At 46.8% G+C, this 21,678-nt stretch overlaps 1 long non-coding RNA gene across 1 annotated transcript; it reads left to right on the forward strand.

Annotated features, from left to right (window-relative positions):
* Window positions 1–772: 772 nt before the first annotated feature.
* Window positions 773–21,243, forward strand: LOC147363868 (uncharacterized). The gene is made up of 2 exons (XR_015133867.1): window positions 773–992; window positions 20,717–21,243. It is a non-coding gene; the product is annotated as an uncharacterized LOC147363868 (long non-coding RNA).
* Window positions 21,244–21,678: the final 435 nt, after the last annotated feature.

Below are 21,678 nucleotides of genomic sequence, written 5' to 3' on the forward strand. Positions count from 1 at the left end.
CATCTGTTTATTTTACCCCTCTGGGTACTTGATGTAAATAGGATCCTGTAGGCTCCCCTCCTTCGGGCCCAGTGGTACCTTTCGTTCCCCATTTGGGAAATGCAGCCACGTCTGGGGAGGCGGTCATGCAGAGCACAAAGCCTTCCTAGTTCTGACTCGGCCACAGTGCATCCATCTCTTCTACTGTGGATGGACCTTTGAGCTGTTTCCAGCACGGGGCAACAGCGCGCCTCTGCTTTCATACCTGGGCTTTACAAAAAGAGCCAGTTACTCTGCAGGAGATGCTGGACACATGGGAGAGTCATTCATTCGTTTAGACTACATCTTGGAAGACTTGGGATGTGTCCGGCGTGTGGACAAAACCTGGGGCCTGACAGAGAGCAAAGTCACCATGACCCGGTGCCGACCATCTGTAAGGCAGATGGGGGTGTGGACAGACAGAACACAGAGAGGAGGGCTTGGTCAAGGGTGGAGAGGAGCCCAGTGAAGGAAGGACTTGAGAGGAAACACGCGAGGGGGGCTGGAGAGAGTCCGTCCATGGTCGAAGGAGGGCTTGTCCAAAGCGTGCATTTGCGAAGCTCGAACATGTCTGTTCCTGGGGTGGGGAGCGGGGTGAGACGGACGGCAGAGGTAGACAGGGCAGGATTCAGGAGGATTTAGAGGGGCCAAGGAGCCATTGGAGGACTCTTCTGGAAGACAACGAGGCTCCGCCCACCTAAATTGACCAGCAGCAGGAAGCACTTAGCCTTTCGGAAGTCCTTCCGGCTGCGGCGCAGGGTGCCACCCTCCTGCAGGCAGACGGAGGAGGCTGAGGGCCGTGGACCCAGCCCCAGCCCCAGCCCTGCCAGCGGACGTGGGCCACAGAGCGAAGCCTACAGAGTGATGGATTTCTAGAAAGCGAGACCAGAGGGTCCAGCCTAGGACACGCTTGCGGAGGGAACCCCGAAGACTTGTGCTGCTCCCCTAGGCTGTTCAGTCTGGAACCCGCCACAGTAAGCTCCCGTCTGACCTCTCCGTGGGTCTGTGTCTCCTCCCGCTCAGAACCCTGACCCTCCGTGGCCGTCTGCCCCTGAGTCGCCCGGCCCGGCTCCCCCGCGGCAGGAAGTCTGGGAAAAAGGCAAGGCTGGATGTGGCCTCCAGGGAACGAGGCAGCTGCCGGCCGGTCTCCTCTGCCTCGCTCATTCTGCATTTGGGGGCGAGCTGTTTTTGTTTGATGTAAGCAGAGCAAGTCCATCCATAGCAAAATCAGAGAAAATAGCTTGTTGATGTGTAAACCAGGATGTCACAAATAACCCTGTTTGTTTAATTATAGCAGGCTGAGTGCAGGAAGTCGGGAAGGGGTGCTGATGGAGGGGAATTCAGGGCACCGTTGCCGGTGTCCTAGAGGCCCGCGGGTGAGGTTTGGGGGAGATGTGAGCGCCCGGAGCCACGTGGGTAAACATATGGTGTGTGAGTCAAGCTCAGCTGAGTGGGTAGATGGCTTTCCGAGCTATGGGAGCTTGCAGTAGGAGTCACTAGACAGAAAAAAATAAATCACAGGTGAAAGAACACAAAAAAAATATGCCTGGAAATAATCAGTCTGAGAACGTAGGAAATTTTGACTTTATGAGTAATTGCTTTACAAAGACAATGTGTTCTTTCCCATGAAACACACCGATCTGGTAGAGGACAAACGGCATGGGGCATCAGAAGAAGGGACTTGTGCCCACCCCACCGCACCCCACCGACCACTGCCTCCCCCTCCACTCCAGGAGGAACACGGAAGCCGGGGCTTCAGAACAGCTGGAAGCCATGTGGGGCAGCATTTAAGATCCTGGCCCTGGATTTGGGTTGGCCTGGGTTCAAGCTTGGGTTCAAGCTTCCCTTCTCTCTTATGTGAATGTGGGAGTCAGCTCACCGCTGAGGGTCTCAGCTGGTGGTGAGGGGCTGGGGAGAGCCAACTCTAGAGGCCTGGACAAGATGCTCTTAGCTTGCCTGTACCTGGCATGGAGGGAAATACCAGGGAATGAGGCGTAGGTATCAGGATGAGAAATGAATTAGAGGAATAGGATTGTGGAGGGAATTCCACTCCAGCACACGCCAAGCCATCTCTCACCCCTGCCTTACCTCCTGGTGGCTGCCCCATGTCCCCATTAAGCCTTTAAAGAAAATTGTCTTTTGATTATTTATTTAGCTGTGCTGGTCTTTCTGGCAGCATGCAGAATTCTCAGTCTTCACTGCAGCACTCTGGATCTTTAGTTGCTGCAACATGTGGGATCTGGTTCCCTGACCAGGGATCAAACCCAGACGCCCTTCACCGGGAGCACAGGGTCCTGGTCACTGGGCCACCAGGCAAACCCCCCTAAGCAAGCCCTGTAGAGACTCAGTTGCTGCTCAGGGAGGGTTACACAGTGATGCCAACATGGGTGCACAGCTGACTTTTCTGGAGATGACAAAACGAAACACTCACCTTCAGAAATGTGAGAAAGGGCTTTGAGGGAAGGAGATGCAGGCAGGACCATATTATAACTCTCCTGGGTTCAAGGCACATTTGCCTTCATGGGCCTTGTCTTCCATAAAAAAAAAGAACACAAAAACTAAATTATATTGTATGATTGCATTGGTATAAAGATGAGTATAATATAGCTCGGACTCATGATCATATATTAAAGCAACTTTCATTATTTTAACTCAGTTTTGAAAGAAATTAAAATATTTTTGCAGCCTCTAGGCACAGTGCCTGTTGGTGGGTGGGAGTTGGGGACAGGGAAAGTAAATGCATTTTCTACCTGAGCGACGTTTTTGTGAAAAGAGGAAAATGTATCAAGCTTTGTATAAAGCTACCTGTATTTAAATAAAAGAGAACTCTCTGTTTGGATAATTTCTATTCTGTTTTTGTTCCATGTTTAAAATGGGCTTTCCTTCAGGAAATGATCATGAAATTACATAGTAATTGTATTTATCTTATTTTATTTAATGTACTATTAATCTGACAAGATAAAAACAGCTCTGGGTTCGCAAATTACTTTCGTTGGCCCGGGCTCCTCCCTTGCTTTTTGTAACCGCACTCTTCTGTGGAGCTGGCCTCCCCCACACTCAGTAATTCTGATTGGAGCAGGGCTGCTACACCCCTGTGAGCTGGTCTAGCCAATCAGAGCAGAGCTCTGAAGAAGCAGAGCATCTTCTGGGCATGGATTGGCTCGATGTTGATGGGCACTCGATTGCAGACTGGCCAATGGGAGTCAAACTTAGGAGTCTGGTGATGTGGAAAGGAAGCGTTCTCTTCCTACTAGGGTTCTTGGCTATCAAGGCATTTACAAGTTTCCAGCTCCCAGACCCTGCTGAGTGTTAAATGGCCACCTAGAGTGAAGCATCCCAGAGGAAAACAGAGCCGAGAGAGACGGGGCCCTGATACAATCCTTTGAATACCTGGGTCCTCTTAGGCCTACAGTTAACAACCCTTGGGGTTTAAGTTACAGGGGATCAATAACACACCTTTTTTGGCTCAAGTCTGTTTTAATGTAGGGTTTTAAAAAGCTGAAACAAAGAGTTCTGTCTAATCCACTTGGCAACCTCAGGATTTCTTAAGTGGTTTATGAAATGACCTATGAATGTCAGAGAATGCTTGTTTTATGCCCGAGTAAGAGAAAGTTGTTCCGAGGCATGGTCTACCAGCGTTTCCACGTGAACGGCCTGGCTTCTGCAACTGCCCTCCTCTTCCTTTTACTTAATTAAAAAAAATTACTTTAGGACATTTCGGGCTTCCCTTGTGGCTCAGCTGGTAAAGAATCTGCCTGCAATGCGAGAGACCTGGGTTTGATCCATGGGTTGGGAAGATCCCCTGGAGAAGGGAAAAGGCTACCCACTCCAGCATTCTGGCTTGGAGAGCTCCATGGACTGTATAGTCCATGGGGTTGCAAAGAGTAAAACAGGACCGAACGACTTTCACTTTCACTTAGGACATTCCTTCATCAGGAACAGGCTTTCTTCTTCTTCCTTTTTAAACAGTGTTAAAGACAGCTATGTGTTAATGGCTAGAAAAGTTGTGCTTATGTAACTTACCACCCTGGGACATTGTGGCCTAGGTTGTTAATATGGTATTATGTAGACTACTGGAGATTTTGTTGTTGCTGTTCAGTCACTCAGTCATGTCTGATTCTTTGTGACCCCATGGACTGTAGCCCCCCAGGCTCCTCCATCCTTGAGATTTCCTAGGCAAGAATACTGAAGTGGGCTGCCATTTCCCTCTCCAGGGGACCTTCCCAACCCAGGGATCAAACTCATGTCTCCAGAAGCAGGCTTTCTTGAACAACATTCTTCTGAATCAAAAATTACCTCTTCTTGGTAATCAGGAATTTGTAGGACCTTCACTGGGTCCCAGAACTGTGCTCTTCAATAAGCACGAAAAGAAAGTGGAAAATCACCGAATACTCACAGTTGTGTGTAATGGGGCAGATTCATTCACCACAGACAGTGGTTCTCAAAGTGTGGTCTCTGGACCACATCACCTGGAAACTTGTTAGAAAGGCAAACTTTTGGTCCCCATTCCAAACTCACCGAATCAGAAATTTTGACGGTTGGGCCCAGCCATCTCTATTTATACGAACCCTGAGAACCACTGGCTTCGGGGTTTCCTCTTACACAGTTACTGAAGGAACAGCTGCTGGGTGATTAAAATCAAACCTGAGTTACCTTTGTAGAAGCACTCTGGTTTTGAGCATCTGTTTTTTTCACTTTGAAGGTAGGGGGAAGACAGAGTCAAACTGTAATAGATTTACTAGTTTCTTTTTTTCCTTTACTACTATTTATCCTTTGCTAAATCAGAGAAGGCAATGGCACCCCACTCCAGTACTCTTGCCTGGAGAATCCCATGGATGGAGGAGCTTGGTGGACTACAGTCCATGGGGTCACTAAGAGTCGGACATGACTGACCGACTTCACTTTCACTTTTCACTTTCATGCATTGGAAAAGGAAATGGCAACCCACTCCAGTGTTCTTGCCTGGAGAATCCCAGGGATGGGGGAGCCTGGTGGGCTGCCATCTATGGGGTCGCACAGAGTCAGATACGACTGAAGCAACTTAGCAGCAGCAGTTTGCTAAATATACATTCTGATTTCATTATTTTCTTCAAGCATTTATTTTTTACGTTTTACTTAGCATAGCTGAGTGTATATATTTCCACTGATGTTGAAAAGCAAATAATATGTATTGTCTATCCTCATTCAGAAGGCTGGACCTCAACATTTTATCATTTCTTCCCTCTCCATGAATTCGCCCTTCACCAGTTCCCAAGATTTGTTGAAATCTTTTTGAATTGAACAGTTGGAATTTTTCCCCAACTATTCACTAAGCTTCATAGCCATATATTTGGTGATGTGGGCTTTCCTGGTTTTACTAGCTTCTTTGTACATCACTGTTGCTTGCATCCTGTTTCCCTCTTTCTTGGATTCATTTTCCCTGCTGTTGGAGTACATCCTGTAGAGAATCTTTCAGAAAGGGTTCATGGAGAGATACCTCCTAGGTCCTTGCCCCTCTAAAATTAATTTCTTAGATAATGTTTTGCTCACAGAATTCTATGGCACTATAACTTACAGAATTTTATACTCATTGAATTTGAGAAGGCTGATATCCATCTGTTTCTTCTTCCTTTGATGTTAAACTATTGAAATTTTTTTCTGTCTGGGATTTTTTTCTGTGTTCGCAAAAATGTTACTAATACATCCAGTGCTGGATCCGCCAGGCTCTTGCCCATGTTTCTTTTCAATAGCTTTTTGACTTCATACTAAAATGTAAAGACTTGATACTCTCTTTAGCTTTGAAAATTGGGGGTATAATTTATTTTATTATTTTCTCTATACATTCGCCTTCTGGATATTCTTTGAGACAGAGGTTGGAACTCATGGTTCTACCTTAAATGATTCATGTTTTTTGTCTCCCACTTTTCAATACCTGGAATTTTGCTCAATGTCTGATTGGATTGCTCTTCTCTGTATTCCATTTTGGCAATAAACTCTTCTATTGTATGTATTTCTTTTTATCAGTCCATCTACTGTGGGATTTTTTGGGTTTTTTTTGACAAATTTATAAGCCATAGAAAACAGCAGAGGATAACACCATGCGCCTATCCCTCAGAAACAGCAAATGTCAACATTGTGTCATACTTGCCTCGGTTCCTTTCTGATAAAACAAATATCAGTGGTAAAATTGCAGTTTCTTCCTCTCCTGCAGAGGCCCGTACTGGCCTTTCTTGCCCACAGGCTTTCCTCTGGCTGCGGTGTGCGGGCTTCTCACTGCGGTGTTTTCCTCTGGTTGCGGAGCTCTGGCTCTGGGGCGTTCGGGCTGCAGTGGCTGTGGCATGTGGGCTCAGCAGTGCGGTTCCCAGGCTCTGGGGCACGGGCTCAGTCACTGTGGCATGTGGGCTCAGCGGTGCAGTTCGCAGGCTCTGGGGCACGGGCTCAGTCACTGTGGCACGTGGGCTCAGCAGTGCGGTTCCCAGGCTCTGGGGCACGGGCTCTGGGGCGCTCGGGCTGCAGTGGCTGTGGCATGTGGGCTCAGCGGTGCAGTTCGCAGGCTCTGGGGCACGGGCTCAGTCATTGTGGCATGTGGGCTCAGCGGTGCGGTTCCCAGGCTCTGGGGCGTTCGGGCTGCAGTGGCTGTGGCATGTGGGCTCAGCAGCGCGGTTCCCAGGCTCTGGGGCACGGTCTCTGGGGCATTGGGGCTGCAGTGGCTGTGGCCTGTGGGCTCAGTCACTGTGGCAATGGGCTCTGTTGGACCGTGGCTTGTGGGGTCTTCCCAGATCAGGGATCGAACCCATGTCCCCCGTATTGACAGGCAGATTCCTTACCACTGAGACTGGTTTTTCAGCATTTTAAGATAAATGCTATCACAGTGGATTTATCTTTCTGTAACTAGCTGTTTTTCATTCAGCAATAAATTTTGAGAAACGTATTTGGGTTGTTGCATATCTAGTTCATTCACTTTAACTGCAGTGTAATAGACCGTTGTAGGAATACGCACAATGCATTTATTTATTCCACTCATGGTGGATATTTAAATCACAGCTCAGGTTTTTTTGCTATGAGAATCAGCACTGCAGAGAACACAGTGTGCTTCTCTGCTCTTACATTTGTGAGAGTTTCTCTAAAGTCTGTACCTAGAGAAGGAACTGCTGAGTCAAATGATACACGCAAATACCACAGACTGGTGGCTCACACAACAGAAATTTATTTTCTCATAGTTCTGGAGGCTAGAAGTCCAAGATCAAAGTGCCGGGGCTTGGCTTCTCCTGTGACCGCGCTCCTTGGTTTGTGGATGTCCATCTTCTCCCTGCATCTTCACGTGGTCATCCTTCTGTGCAGGTTTGGGTTTGATCTCCTCTTCTTAAATGGACACCACTCATACTGCATTAGGGTCCATACTTACAGCCTCATTCTAACTTAATCACCTCTTGAAAGGCCTTATCTCCAAATGGTGTCACATTCTGAAGTACTGGGTTAGGACTTTAACATATGAATGAGGGAGGAGGGGGCAAAATTCATCCATAACAGTGCTATTCTAGAGTTCTGCTGGGAAAATTTATCTTTTTTTTTTTTTTGCCAAAGATCTTTCTTTATCCTATTACCCTATCGACAGACTGGTTCCAGATCGGAAAAGGACTACGTCAAGGCTGTATATTGTCACCCTGCTTATTTAACTCATATGCAGAGTACATCATGAGAAACGCTGGGCTGGATGAAGCACAAGCTGGAATCAAGATTGCTAGGAGAAATATCAATAACCTCAGATATGCAGATGACACCACCCTTATGGCAGAAAATGAAGAGGAACTGAGCCTTTGATGAAAGAGGAGAGTGAAGAAGTTGGCTTAAAACTCAACATTCAGAAAACTAAGATCATGGCATCTGGTTCCATCACTTCATAGCAAATAGATGAGGAAACAATGGAAACAGTGACAGACTTTACTTCCTTGGGCTCCAAAATCACTGCAGATGGTGACTGCAGCCGTGAAATTAAAGGATGCTTGCTCCTTGGAAGAAAAGCTATGACCAACCTAGACAGCATATTAAAAAGCATAGACATTACTTTGCCAACAAAGATTGGTGTAGTCAAAGCTATGGTTTTCCAGTAGTCATGTGTGGATATGAGAGTTGGACTATAAAGAAAGCTGAGCATCAAAGAATTGATGCTTTTGGACTGTGGTGTTGGAGAAGACTCTTGGGAGTCCCTTGGACTGCCAGGAGATCAAACCAGTCTATCCTAAAGGAAATCAGTCTTGAATATTCATTGGAAGGACTGATGCTGAAGCTGAAGCTCCAATACTTTGGCCACCTGATGCAAAGAGCTGACTCATTGGAAAAGACCCTGATGCTGGGCAAGATTGAGGGCAGGAGGAGAAGGGGACGATAGGGAATGAGATGGTTGGATGGCATCACCGACTCGATGGACATGAGTTTGTGTAAGCTCCAGGAGTTGGTGATGGACAGGGAGGCCTGGCATGCTGCAGTCTGTGGGGTCACAAAGAGTCGGACACAACTGAGTGACTGGACTGTCTAATTTATAGCATAAAACTGGACAGTCTTATATGAATGTTAAAAAAATTTTTATTAATTTTAAAAATGTGTAATTGAATCCTGTAATTAGATATTTAACTGTACTTCCCTCTCCCCATTCCTTTCTATTGTAAACAGTCTGGGTGACAAGCATCTTGTGGCTAAATAGGGTAGAGACTCTGCCTGCAATGCGGGAGACCTGGGTTCAATCCCTGGGCTGGGAAGATCCCCTGGAGAAGGGAATGGCAATCCACTCCAGTATTCTTGCTTGGAGAATCCCCATGCACAGAGGAGCCTGGTGGGCTACAGTCCATAGGATCGCAAAGAGTCGGACACGACTGAGCAAAAAAAACCCTAACACTTTGACTTTCACTAATACTTCTACACGAATTTTAGAATAAGCTAGAGATGTGACAGATGAATTAAGGAAACTTATTATGGAGGTCTCTACTGATTACAACTCAAATACCCAGTGAAAATTAGCACCAAAAAGGTAAGCGAAAACACTTCGGGACAATCTGGAATGAACAAGTGTGCTCCTGGGGACACGGTCAGATCAGATCAGTTGCTCAGTCGTGTCCGACTCTTTGCAACCCCGTGAATCACAGCACACCAGGCCTCCCTGTCCATCACCAACTCCCGGAGATCACTGAGACTCATGTCCATCGAGTCAGTGATGCCATCCAGCCATCTCATCCTCTGTCGTCCCCTTCTCCTCTTGCCCCCAATCCCTCCCAGCATCAGAGTCTTTTCCAAGGAGTCAACTCTTCACATGAGGTGGCCAAAGTACTGGAGTTTCAGCTTTAGCATCATTCCTTCCAAAGAAATCCCAGGGCTGATCTCCTTCAGAATGGACTGGTTGGATCTCCTTGCAGTCCAAGGGACTCTCAAGAGTCTTCTCCAACACCACAGTTCAAAAGCATCAATTCTTTGGGGCTCAGCCTTCTTCACAGTCCAACTCTCACATCCATACATGACCACAGGAAAATCCATAGCCTTGACTAGACGAACCTTTGTTGGCAAAGTAATGTCTCTGCTTTTGAATATGCTATCTAGGTTGGTCATAACTTTCCTTCCAAGGAGTAAGCGCCTTTTAATTTCATGGCTGCAATCACCATCTGCAGTCATTTTGGAGTCCCGAAAACTAAAGTCTGACACTGTTTCCACTGTTTCCCCATCTATTTCCCATGAAGTGATGGGACTGGATGCCATGATCTTCGTTTTCTGAATGTTGAGCTTTAAGCCAACTTTTTCACTCTCCTCTTTCACCTTTATCAAGAGGCTTTTTAGTTCCTCTTCACTTTCTGCCATAAGGGTGGTGTCATCTGCATATCTGAGGTTATTGATATTTCTAGAGCTCTGTTTTTGATGTTGGTGCTGGTGATATGGCTGCATCCAGTTGGTGAAAATGCACTGAACTATACACTTATGATACAGGTCTGTACAGATAGTGTATGTCAACAAAAAGTAAAAGAGAGAGCCCTTGGTAAACCAGCTGCAGAAGAGCACGGTGACTCAGTGCTGGTTGCTCAGCAGGCACTGTGATTTTTAAAGACAGTTATGAATTATGTGCTGGCTGGCAATTTACTTCAATGGTCTGGTGGTTCTCCACTCCAGCTGCACAGTAGAACCGTTTGGGGATGTGTTTTAAAAATACTGCTGTCGGCCCCACTCCAAATCAGCTAAATCAGAACCTCTGCAGGCGGGGCCTGGCCATCAGTATTTTTACAAACCTCCCCAGTGACGCTAATGTGTGGCCAGGCTCAAGCAAAAGTGGTCCAGAAATGGGATTATTTTTGATCTCCTGTGTTCTGTTTACATTTGCTCAGTGATTTCAGATTTTGGGGGTCAGTTTAGATGAACTGCTTCATTTGCAATAATAAAAATGCACACATAATGTATTTTATTACCCAAATTCCTGCAGGGAAAAAAGTAACTTTCTACTGTGAACCATACTTTAGCACTGACCCACCTATTTTTCTCTTAAACCATTGCAACAGCTTCTTTAATAAAGTTTTTTTTTTTGCATTTTTTAAATTAAAAAAATACATTAAAAAAAATGAAGTATACGGCTCAGTGATAAAGAATCTACCTGCAGTGCAGGCGCCGGGGGTTTGATCCCTAAATCAGTGGACATGAAGGAAGAGATGCTATTCCATGTTACCACCTGCATATTTCATGCATCTGTCCATAACCTGAGTCGGTGAGAAGATAGCACGTTATCTTCTCCCAGTCCCCTATGGTAAGGAGAAGTGGCCTGAGCCTGGCGTCAAGGTTACTGTTATTATTTTTGTTTGTTTGTTTTCTATTTTGGGGCCACAACACGAGGCATGTGGGAAGCTAGTTCCCCAGCCAGGGATCAAACCCATGCCCTCTGGGCGTCGTGGAAGCACGGTGTCCCAACAGTGGGCCAGCAGGGACATCTCGATGACTATTATCATTAAAGGGCTAAGAATCAGGATCCCTGATTTCTTCCCTTTGGCCTCAGGTTCCCACATGCAGCGTGGCTCAGCACTGCCACAGACCTTGCTCCTGCCTCACACGTGTTCACAACACAGGAGACTTCTGGAGCATCTTTTTCCTCAGAAGAATGATTGCCCTCCACTTGGGCTCTAACGAGGATTCCAAGCGTCTGGAAAGGTCACATTCCAAATGCCAGCTATGTACAATTTCCTGCTTGCTCCAGGCCGTGGGATCCTCAAGCGGAGGGTCTGTTTCTCACCCGTCAAATTTTGGTGCCACGCTCAGGGCCTAGACCCAGTGAGCCTCCCGGAGAAGTCTTTTGCATGTTTGACAGAAGAGACATAAGAAAGTTACCTGCTTGATTGCTTAGAGGAATTAGGGATACGTGACAGCTGTCAACACTGCAGAATACAATGGCATCGGTCAGTCAGTCGGTTCAGTCACTGAGTCATGTCTGACTCTTTGTGTCCCCATGAATCCCAGCACGCCAGGCCTCCCTGTCCATCACCAACTCCTGGAGTTCACTCAAACTTATGTCCATCGAGTTGGTGATGCCATCCAGCCATCTCATCCTCTGTCCCCCCTTTCCTCCTGCCCCCAATCCCTCCCAGCATCCGGGTCTTTTCCAATGAGTCAGCTCTTCACATCAGGTGGCCAGAGTACTGGCATAGTACACAGTGGCATAGCACACTTATTTAAGAGACCAGGTAGATGTTAGACAAATATTAAGCCCCATGTATTTTTGGGCTCCAAAATCACTGTGAACGGTGACTGCAGCAAGGAAATTAAAAGATGCCTGCTCCTTGGAAGAAAAACTTTGAAGAACCTACACAGCATATTAAAAAGCAGACACTTTAGTTTCCTAACAAAGGTCTGTGTAGTCAAAGCTATGGTTTTTCCTGTACGGATGTGAGAGTTAGACCATAAAGAAGGCTGAGCACCAAAGAATTGATGCTTTCTAACTGTGGTGTTGGAGAAGATTCTTGAGAGTCCCTTGGACTGCAAGGAGATCCATCCAGTCAATTGTAAAGGAAATCAGGCCTGAGTATTCATTGGAAGGACTGATGCTGAAGCTCCAATACTTTGGCCACTTGATGTGAAGAGCTGACTCATTGGGAAAACCCCTAATGCCAGGAAAGACTGAAGACAGGAGGTAAAGAGGATGACAGAAGATGAGATGGCTAGATAGCATCACCAAGTCAACGGATTTTGAGCAGACTCCAGAAGATAGTGAAGGACAGGGAAGCCTGGCATGCTGCAGTTCATAAGGTTGCAGAGTTGGACATGAGTTACAGACCAAACAACAATAAGGCCCCATTAACTTGCCAAGAAGAAAAGGCAATTGTGACCCTCTAGCCTAATGATGCTATCTTGGTTATTTTAATGAATTCCCCAGTGAGGGGGGGCAGCTGATGGAAATCCAACCACCCTTCTCAGAAAAGGTTTGCCACTCAGTCTTGATGACTCTGCTCGGGCTCCTGGTATTGCCTCGGAGCTACAGCTTTAAATCCTATTTCTCCTCCTCAACAGTCACCAGGTTTACGGCAGGTAGATTGTTTTTGCGCTGCCTCTGGGGCACTGAGAAGGTGGGAACACTGTACATACTGTTAACTCGCAATGGAATCGGGCACCGGTGCATTCAGACAAACGGGCTCTCACCTTCCTACTGACAGTAGCGGACACACTCGCCTATGGGGCCGTTTAAATGGCTCTGACTGCGCCCTCTTATTTGTGTCTGGTCCCCAGGCAACCTGAAATTCCTCCTGTGGCTTTTAAACAACGCCTGGTGGAGGTGGGTGGAGGGGCAGTTGGATGGGGAGGGTGTCTGTCTTTCACCCTCTGGCTTCCTTATTTTAAATACTGTGAACACTGGAAATTTAGTCACACTCGGATACAGAACTCAGTGAAAATCCCCAAATAATTCTCTGTGTGTTTTCATTCATGCCGTGATTTTCTTTATTTGGTGTAGCAGGCGGAAGAGAGATCCCCTCAATGAATAATACTAATGGATATCAGGTAATAATCTCTGGGGCATGCACATGTTGCCTTATAAAGGTTTCTTTTTTTAAAGAACTTTGCAGAAGTGATTAAGCTAATGATCTTGAGATGGAAAGATGATCACCCCACATTTCCATGGTGAACCCTAAATGCAATAACATGTATTGCTTAAAATAATGTCTGTGAATTCTGGTTGCACCACATACTCCATTTTTTTATTGTATTAACATATTAATTGATTGGGGCTGTGATGGATCTTCGTGGCTCCACGGGCTGTCTCTGGTTGGGGTGGTAGGAAGCTGATTTTCGTTCACTGAGAGGGCTTCTCACTGCAGTGACTTCTCTTGTTGCAGAGCAGGGGCTCCAGGTGTGAAGGGTTCGGTTGTTGTGGCTTGTGGGTGTCGTTGCCCCGCTGCATGTGGAATCTTCCCAGACCAGGGATCAAACCTGTGTTCCCTGCACTGGCAGGCGGATTCTCAACCACTGGACCCCCAGGGGAGCCCAAGAATGTGTATAAGAGGGAGGTCTTACTCCTACACATTAGAAGGTCACCGTGCTCATGGAGGAGAGATCTGGGAGGTGCAACCTCAGACCGAGGGATGCCAGGAACCCCCAGAAACTGAAGGAGCAAGGAGCGGATTCTCGCCCAGGACCTCCGGGGGGGGTGGGGTCGTGTCCTGCCCACTCCTTGGTTTCAGTCCAGTGATGCTGACTGTGGACTTCCACCCTGCAGGATTATGAGAGAATGTATCCCATTTGTGGTACTTTGTTGCAGCCCTAGGAAACGAATACATTTGGTATATAGCTGCAACTGATAACATACATTGTTCATGCATTCAACAAACATTAGCTCTGGGGCAGGCACGTTTGAACCCAGGAGGCAGGCAGCAGAGGGCTGGGGGTGCTCGTGAAGCTCTGCCACCCAACCTTGATCGTATGCAAAACGTTCCAAAAGGAGAAGTTTTGTCCTCTGCATCCGACTCTGAAAGGGGCTCGTGCCACCCCCACATTAAGGAAGCCTTGATGTAAATGTTGAGGGTCAAAATTCCTTCCTCAGCTAAATGACGTCCCCTGCTGCAAGACCTTGAGGGCAAACAAAGCAAAGTGCATCCTTTGCCTCCCTTAGGAGAATGGGCACAGAGACAGAAATTTGAATGTTGACTCAATGTCTGTACTAAAATTTGAGATCACTTATTTATGCAAATATGTGCTGAGCGCTCAGCCTAAAGTGAGCTCTTGGAACGGCTCCAGCCTGCTGCTACTCTGGGCTCCAGGGACACGGCGGGGCACTGAACAGACCAGGACAGTCCTGCTCTCATGAAGCCGATACCCTAGATGAGGAGCGCAGACGAAAGCCCAGATCAACGTATAACGACGCAGGAGACATTAAGCGGGAACAAAGGGGAGTAGAAGCTGGTGGTGGGCACCAGGCCATGCTTCATTTAAAGACTAGTCTGGGCACGAATCTGCGAACGCGACAGAGGCACAGAGGACTGAAGGAGTGAGGAAACGGGCCACGAAACCCACAGGAGTATTTATCCTGCTCCCTCTGACTTGTTTCCCCTAGCGTAGTATCCTCAAGTTTCACCCATTTAATGCCAATCGCAAGCTTTCATCTTTTTATGGCTGAATAACATTCCACCATGTATGTATGTATATATATACATACAGACATCTTCTTTATCCATTCATCTATTGATGGGCACTTAGGTTCTTTCCTTGTGGCTCAGACAGCAAAGAATGTGCCTGCAATTCAGGAGACCCAGGTTCAGTCCCTCGGTTGGGACGATCCCCTGGAGAAGGAAATGGCAACCCACTCCAGTATTCTTGCCTGGGATGTCCCATGGACAGAGCCTGGCGGGCTACAGTCCAGGGGGTCTCAAGAGTCGGACACGACTGAGCGACTTCACTTTAAGTTGTTTTCAGACCTTGGCTATTGAAATTAATGAGCATAAGAGTGCATATGTTGAAATCAGTGTTTTCATGTTCTTGGGATAAATATCCAGAATTTCTGGATTATATGCTAGTTATTCTTAATTTTTTTCGGGAACCTTCCCACTGTCTTCCATAGTGGCTGCTCCAGTTTACATTCCTACCAACAGTGCAGAAGGGTTCCCTTTTCTCCGTATCCTCATGGACCATATGACTTCACTCAAATGTGAAATGCAAAAAGTCAAACAAACAAAGAACGAAAACAAACGACCAAACCAAACAAAAACAAACACTTAGATACAGAGAAAAGAATGATGATTCCGAGAGAGAGGAGTGTGGCGGGTGCGGTGGGGAGCGATGAAATGAGCAAGGGGATCAACTCTACCGTGATGGGTGGGACCTTCTTGCTGTTGATCACACTGTAGGGTATGTGTGGTCACTGTCACTAAATTGTGTCAGACTCTTGCGACCCCATGGACTGTAGCCCGCCAGGCTCCTCAGTCCATGGGATGTCCCAGACAAGAACACTGGAGTGGGTTGCCGTTTCCTTCTCCAGGGGATCTTCCCGACCCAGGGATAGAACTGTCATCCTCCTGCATTAGAAGGTGGATTATTTACCACTGAGACATCAGGAAAGCCCAGGGTATATAGAAATAAAATATTATTGCACCTGTGTAATTTATATAATGTGATAAACCAATGTTACCTTAATTAAAAAAAAACTCCATGGGGAAAAGTAGTTCTCAACAGAGGGAAAAGCTAGTGCAAAGGTGTGGAGAGAAGCAAGCTTGGTGAACAGCAGGTAGGCAAATGTATTAAACCTAGTTGCTGGCTTAGTTTAGCTGGTAAACAGACTACAGTAAAGAGAAGGAAACCTTTCAAATAAAAGAGAATTTTTCCCTAGTGAGTTTAGATCTCAGTGACATGCATTAGACAGTGAATTGTCATAACAAGGAGGAGAGGGCATCTCTGTTGCGCGGTTTACAATTCTTCTTGGGAAAGGAAGAAATCCACACAGGGCATTAGGCAGAGCCAATCCGGAAAGCAAAATGAGGTGGGCTTTTAAGCAAATGTGAAGGAATAATGAGCTGGCCCGAAAAAAGGAGTGGGATATGGTTGGTTGGACACTTTGTCAGATTCTTTAGAAATTAACTGACGAGTGTGTTTTTGGCTGCACGCATCTCCACTGCCGCACTCAGGTTTCCTCTGTTGCAGCGAGCAGGGCCTGCCCTCCACTGTGGGGCGCGGGCGGCGTGTCCGGGTGGCCTCCCCTGTTTGGAGCACCCGCTCTAGAGTGCAGGCTTCGCAGTGGCCGCTTGTGGGATCTTCCTGGACCAGTGATGGAACCCGGGTCCCCTGCACTGGCAGGTGGATTCCTAACTCCTGGAACCACCAGAGAAGTCCCTGTCAGATCGTTTCGTGTGCATTTGCTTTCAGTATCTTGTAACTGAGCCTCAGGACTCTGTTCCCAACTTCGTTATTAGACGCCAGTGGGAAGCAGTTGTTCCTGTTTTCAGGTTCAAGATAGACACCAGGTGCGGGAAGCTTCATCAGGGAAAGTGACTGAGGGTATGACCTGGAAAGATCTCCCAGCCAGGGACTGGCTTCTGGAAGCGCATTTCCAAGGACCTAGAAAGTGTGAAAAAGCACTGCTCCCTGGAGGGCCTGGACCAGCAGAAGTGAGATTTCCAGGGCCCTCGTGTCTGAAATGCTGTTAGGATGCTCGCGTCCAGCAATTTGAAGGTAATAAAACTGATTCAATTCCGCAAATGGAGACAACTGAGCGGCAGGAAAGGGTGGTGATAGAGCGCTTTGGCTCAGAGGCAGAGCAGACCCGGGCTCGAACCTCTTACTCCATGACCCTGGGAAGCTGATTTTCTGACTCTTTGCAACCCCATGGACTGTAGCCCACCAGGCTCCTCTGTCCATGGGATTCTCCAGGCAAGAACACTGGAGCAGGTTGCCATGTCCTTCTCCAGGGGATCTTCCCAACCCAGAGATGGAAGCCGCATCTCTTGCGTCTCCCGCACTGGCAGGCGGATTCTTTACCACTGCACCACCAGGGAAGCCCTGGAGCGAAGGGTGTCCTCCCCAAATTCATGTCCACTTGAAGGCCATTCATGTGGCCTTATTTGGAAATAGACCATCCAGGCTTGGGGTGAGACCTGTATCCAAGGACTCATGTCTTTATAACAGAAACGAGAGGAAATTCAGACACGGAGAGAGACAAGGGAGAGCCCCTGTGACCGTGGAGGCAGGCTTGGAGGGATGCGACTACAAGCCAAGGGCAATGGCAGGTTTCAGGCTCCCAGCAGAGCCTGGAAGAAGAGGCAGGGGTCCTGCACTGGGGGTGGACCCTGCCTCCAGAGGGGGGCACGGCCCTGCCACGGCCTGGATTTCGGGCTCTAGCCACCACGCGAGGGCACATCGCGGCTGTGTTCAGTCACCACGAGGGTGAGCGTCTGTTCCCGCAGCCCTGAGAGATGAGCACAGCATCTTCACACATAAACTGAGGAAGAGAGACTGGCCTGTGTGCTGCGCTGACACACAGCAGGCACACAGAAAGCAGCATCTGAAAGGGCTGGAACGCCCTGCGGTGCGTGGGGCTGGTTGACCTGGGGTCGACCACGCGTCAGCAGGCGCACATTCTGGTGGGAGACCCTGATGGGAGCCAAATAAAACACATAAGTACAACATGGAACCAGGCAGTGATTAGCACTATGAAGAAAAATAAGATGGGACGGGGACAGAGAGGGATGGAAAGCAGGGCCTATGTGCTATTCTAAAATTGGCTGATCATGTGCTATTCTAAAATCGGCTGGTCACCGACTTCCATGGAAGGCCATTGGTTAAGACCCTGTGTTCCTGGTACAGGGGCAAGTGTTTGATTCCTGGTCAGGAAACTAAGATATTGCATGCCACACAGCTCTGCCAAGTAAGTAAATAAATAAAAATACTTTTTTAAAAGTGGTTGTACCATTAAGAAAAATAACATAAGATTGGCTGGCCAGGGGAAGGCCTTTCTGAAAAGGTGACATTTGAATAAGGACCTGAATGTTGAGTGAGTGGCATGTGGTCAGTCAGTTCAGTTCAGTCACTCAGTCGTGTCTCACTCTTTGTGACCCCATGGACTGCAGCACACCAGGCCTCCCTGTCCATCACCAACTCCCAGAGTTTACTCAAACTCATGTCCATTGAGTCGGTGATGCCATCCAACCATCTCATTCTCTGTTGTCCCCTTCTCCTCCCATCTTCAATCTTTCCCAGCATCAGGGTCTTTTCAAATGAGTCAGTTCTTCATATCATGTGGCCAAAGTATTGGAGCCTCAGCTTCATTGTCAGTCCTTCCAATGAATATTCAGGACTGATTTCCTTTAGGATGGATTGGTTGGATCTCCTTGCAGTCCAGGGGACTCTCAAGAGTCTTCTCCAACACCACAGTTCAAAAGCATCAATTCTTCGACGCTCAGCTTTCTTTATAGTCCAACTCTCACATCCATACATGACCACTGGAAAAACCATAGCTTTGACTAGACGGACCTTTGTTGGCAAAGTAATGTCTCTGCATTTTATATGCTGTCTGCTGCTGCTGCTAAGTTGCTTCAGTTGTGTCCAACTCTGTGCGACCCCATAGACAGCAGCCCACCAGGCTCCCCCATCCCTGGGATTTTCCAGGCAAGAACACTGGAGTGGGTTGCCATTTCCTTCTCCAGTGTGTGAAAGGAAAAGTGAAAGTGAAGTTGCTCAGTCGTGTCTGACTCTTAGCGACCCCATAGACTGCAGCCCACCAGCCTCCTCCGTCCATGGGATTTTCCAGGCAAGAGTACTGGAGTATATGCTGTCTAGGTTGGTCATAACTTTTCTTCCAAGGAATAAGTGTCTTTGGTCAGCCCTCCATGAATCTTAGTGAGTGTTATAAATATGACAGCTATCATTAAATGGGCAGATGTGGTATCAAAAAATGTGTTTCAAATCCAGGCTCTGAATAAGCAGTGTTGTGGCTTTCTCTGAGTCTCCTGGAAAATAAAGATGGTGATACTGTCATAAGGTAAAAAAAAAATTGTAAATCAGTAATTCAGGGACCATCTTCGGTATATTTGATGGGAAAAGTTTACAATTTCTAATCTAGTCAATTTTATCATTCTTTTCCTTTATGCTGGTATTTTTCTCTTGTTTAAGAAATCCTTTTTCACATTGAAGTCATACAGATACACTTCTAGAGAATGAGTTTCTAACCTTTTTTATGCTATGGATCCTCTAGTGCGTTTTTAAGTGGCTAAGATAAAAATTATAGGATTACAAAGGAAATCAATTATGCTAAAATTCAGTAATTAATTAAAATTTATGACATACTATGATACATAGTAAATGTGCTTCTTTTTAAAATAACAAGATTTAGCAGGAAATCTAATAGCTACATAAATTTCCAAGTACTGATGAACATAATATTTTGAGATACTTACAAAGACTGTAGTGTAATATAAAAACATATGTATTCTTATTAATGACTAAATCATAGGTACCAAAAGATTACTGTGGTCTGTTGTCTACCTTGATTGCTGAATTTCTAAATTTTAGTTCAGTTCAGTTCAGTCGCTCAGTCATGTCCGACTCGTTGCGACCCCATGAATTGCAGCACGCCAGGCCTCCCTGTCCATCACCAACTCCCGGAGTTCACTCAGACTCACGTCCATCGAGTCAGTGATGCCACAGAGTTAGTGAAAATAAATATCAATTATTTTCCCATCCACATGTTCATGAACTGACCTAATTCTACCCACCGACACACTGTTAGTTTCTCAGTCTTGCCCAGCTTTTTGGGACCCCATGGACTGCAGCAGGGCAGGCTTCCCTGTCCTTTACCATCTCCTGGAGTTTGCACAAACTCAAGTCCATTGAGTTGGGGATGCTATCTAACCATCTCATCCTCTATCGCCCCCTTCTCCTCCCGCCTTCAATCCTTCCCAGCATCAGGGTCTTTCCCAGTGAGTCAGCTCTTCGTATCAGGTGGCTAAAGTATTGGAGCTTCAGCTTTAGCATCAGTTCTTTCAGTGAATATTCAGGACTGATTTCCTTTAGGATGGACTGGTTGGATCTCCTTGCAGCCCAGGGGACTCTCAAGAGTCTTCTCCAACACCACAGTTCAAAAGCATCGATTCTTCGGTACCTAGCCTTCTTTATGCTTGATTATATGGACCTTTGTTGGCAAATGATGTCTTTGTTTTTTAATATGCTGTCTAGGTTTGTCATAGCTTTCCTTCCAAAGAGCAAGCGTCTTTCAATTTCATGGCTGCAGTTACAGTCAGCAGTTATTTTGGAGCCCAAGAAAATAAAATCTGCCACTGTTTCCATGTTTTTCCCATCTATTTGCCATGAAGTGATGGGGCCAGATACCATGATCGTAGTTTTTTGAATGTTGAGTTTTAAGCCAGCTTTTTCACTCTCCTCTTTCACCTTCATCCAGAGGTCCTTTAGTTCCTCTTCACTTTCTGCCATTTGGGTGGTGTCAACTGCAAATCAGGCTTCCCAGACGGTACCTGGGTAAGAACCCACCTGCCAACACAGGAGATGTAAGAGACGAGAGTTTGATTCCTGGGACAGGAAGATCCCCTGGAGAAGGAAATGGCAACCCACTCCAGTATTTTTGCCTGGAGAATCCCATGGACAGAAGAGCCTGGCGGGCTATGGTCCATAGTGTTGCAAAGAATTGGGCACAACTGAAGTGACATAGCATGCATGCATGCATCTGCATATCTGAGGTTGTTGATATTTCTCCCTGCAATCTTGATTCCAGCTTGTGATTCATTCAACCCAGCATTTCGCATGATGCACCCTGGCAAACCACTTCAGTCTTGGAAGAAGCTCCCGAAAGGACTGCAGAAAGATCCTCTTCCCACTGGGGAAGGGAAGCCCTCTGCCCAGCTGCATGATGCTCTACCCCCCAGTGCAATCATTCTTGTGAGGAAAAAGATGCTCCAGAAGTCTCCTGTGTTGTGAACATGTGTGAGGCAGGAACAAGGTCTGTGGCAGTGCTGAGCCATGCTGCCATGTTGGAACCTGAGGCCAAAGGAAAAAAATCACGGATACTGATTCTGTCTTTATTTAAAATTTGGATATTTCAGTCATCGTGGAACTTTACTCAGTAATGTGTATTTTTTAAAAATATTGCATTAAGGGAATTCCCTGGCAGTCCGGTGATTAGCACCCAGAGCTTTCACTGCAGGGACCCTGGTTCCATACCTAGTCAGGAAAGACCCCAAAAACCAGTCTGTGCAGCCAGAAAAAGATATTTTTCAATAAAATACAGCATTAAAATATGAATTATTTTGATTGCTGACTTGGGGGGAGAACTCCCTTAAATTTTGCCTACTTGACTTCACTCTCCTCCTCACCTTCATTCCTGCCCTGGTCTGTGAGTCTCTATGTGAAGCTATTTTCTCTAATGATAGTTTTGGAAGGACACTCCTGACAAAAGTTCAAAACTTTATCTGTAGAGAAACACAGCCGTCAGGATTTACTGAGATAACAGGAAAGGAAGGCCACCTCCCAACCTCGAAACTGCCCATTGTCCAAGTGACTCTTGGCTGCCAATTGCCTTCTCCAAGAGAGAGAGAATAAACTAATTTCAGTTCAATAAAGTGCTTTGTCCTACCTCCACCTCCAGTGATGAGAGAGAACAGTTTCTCTCCCGTTGCTAAGCAACGGCGAAAACAGTGCGCAGCATCTGTACCGGCCCGACCGGCTGATAGGAATCAG

Source organism: Bos grunniens, chromosome 10, assembly GCF_055505025.1.
Source record: "Bos grunniens cultivar Pamir isolate PY7600 chromosome 10, Bosgru_T2T1.0, whole genome shotgun sequence".
NCBI classification, from domain to species: domain Eukaryota; kingdom Metazoa; phylum Chordata; class Mammalia; order Artiodactyla; family Bovidae; genus Bos; species Bos grunniens.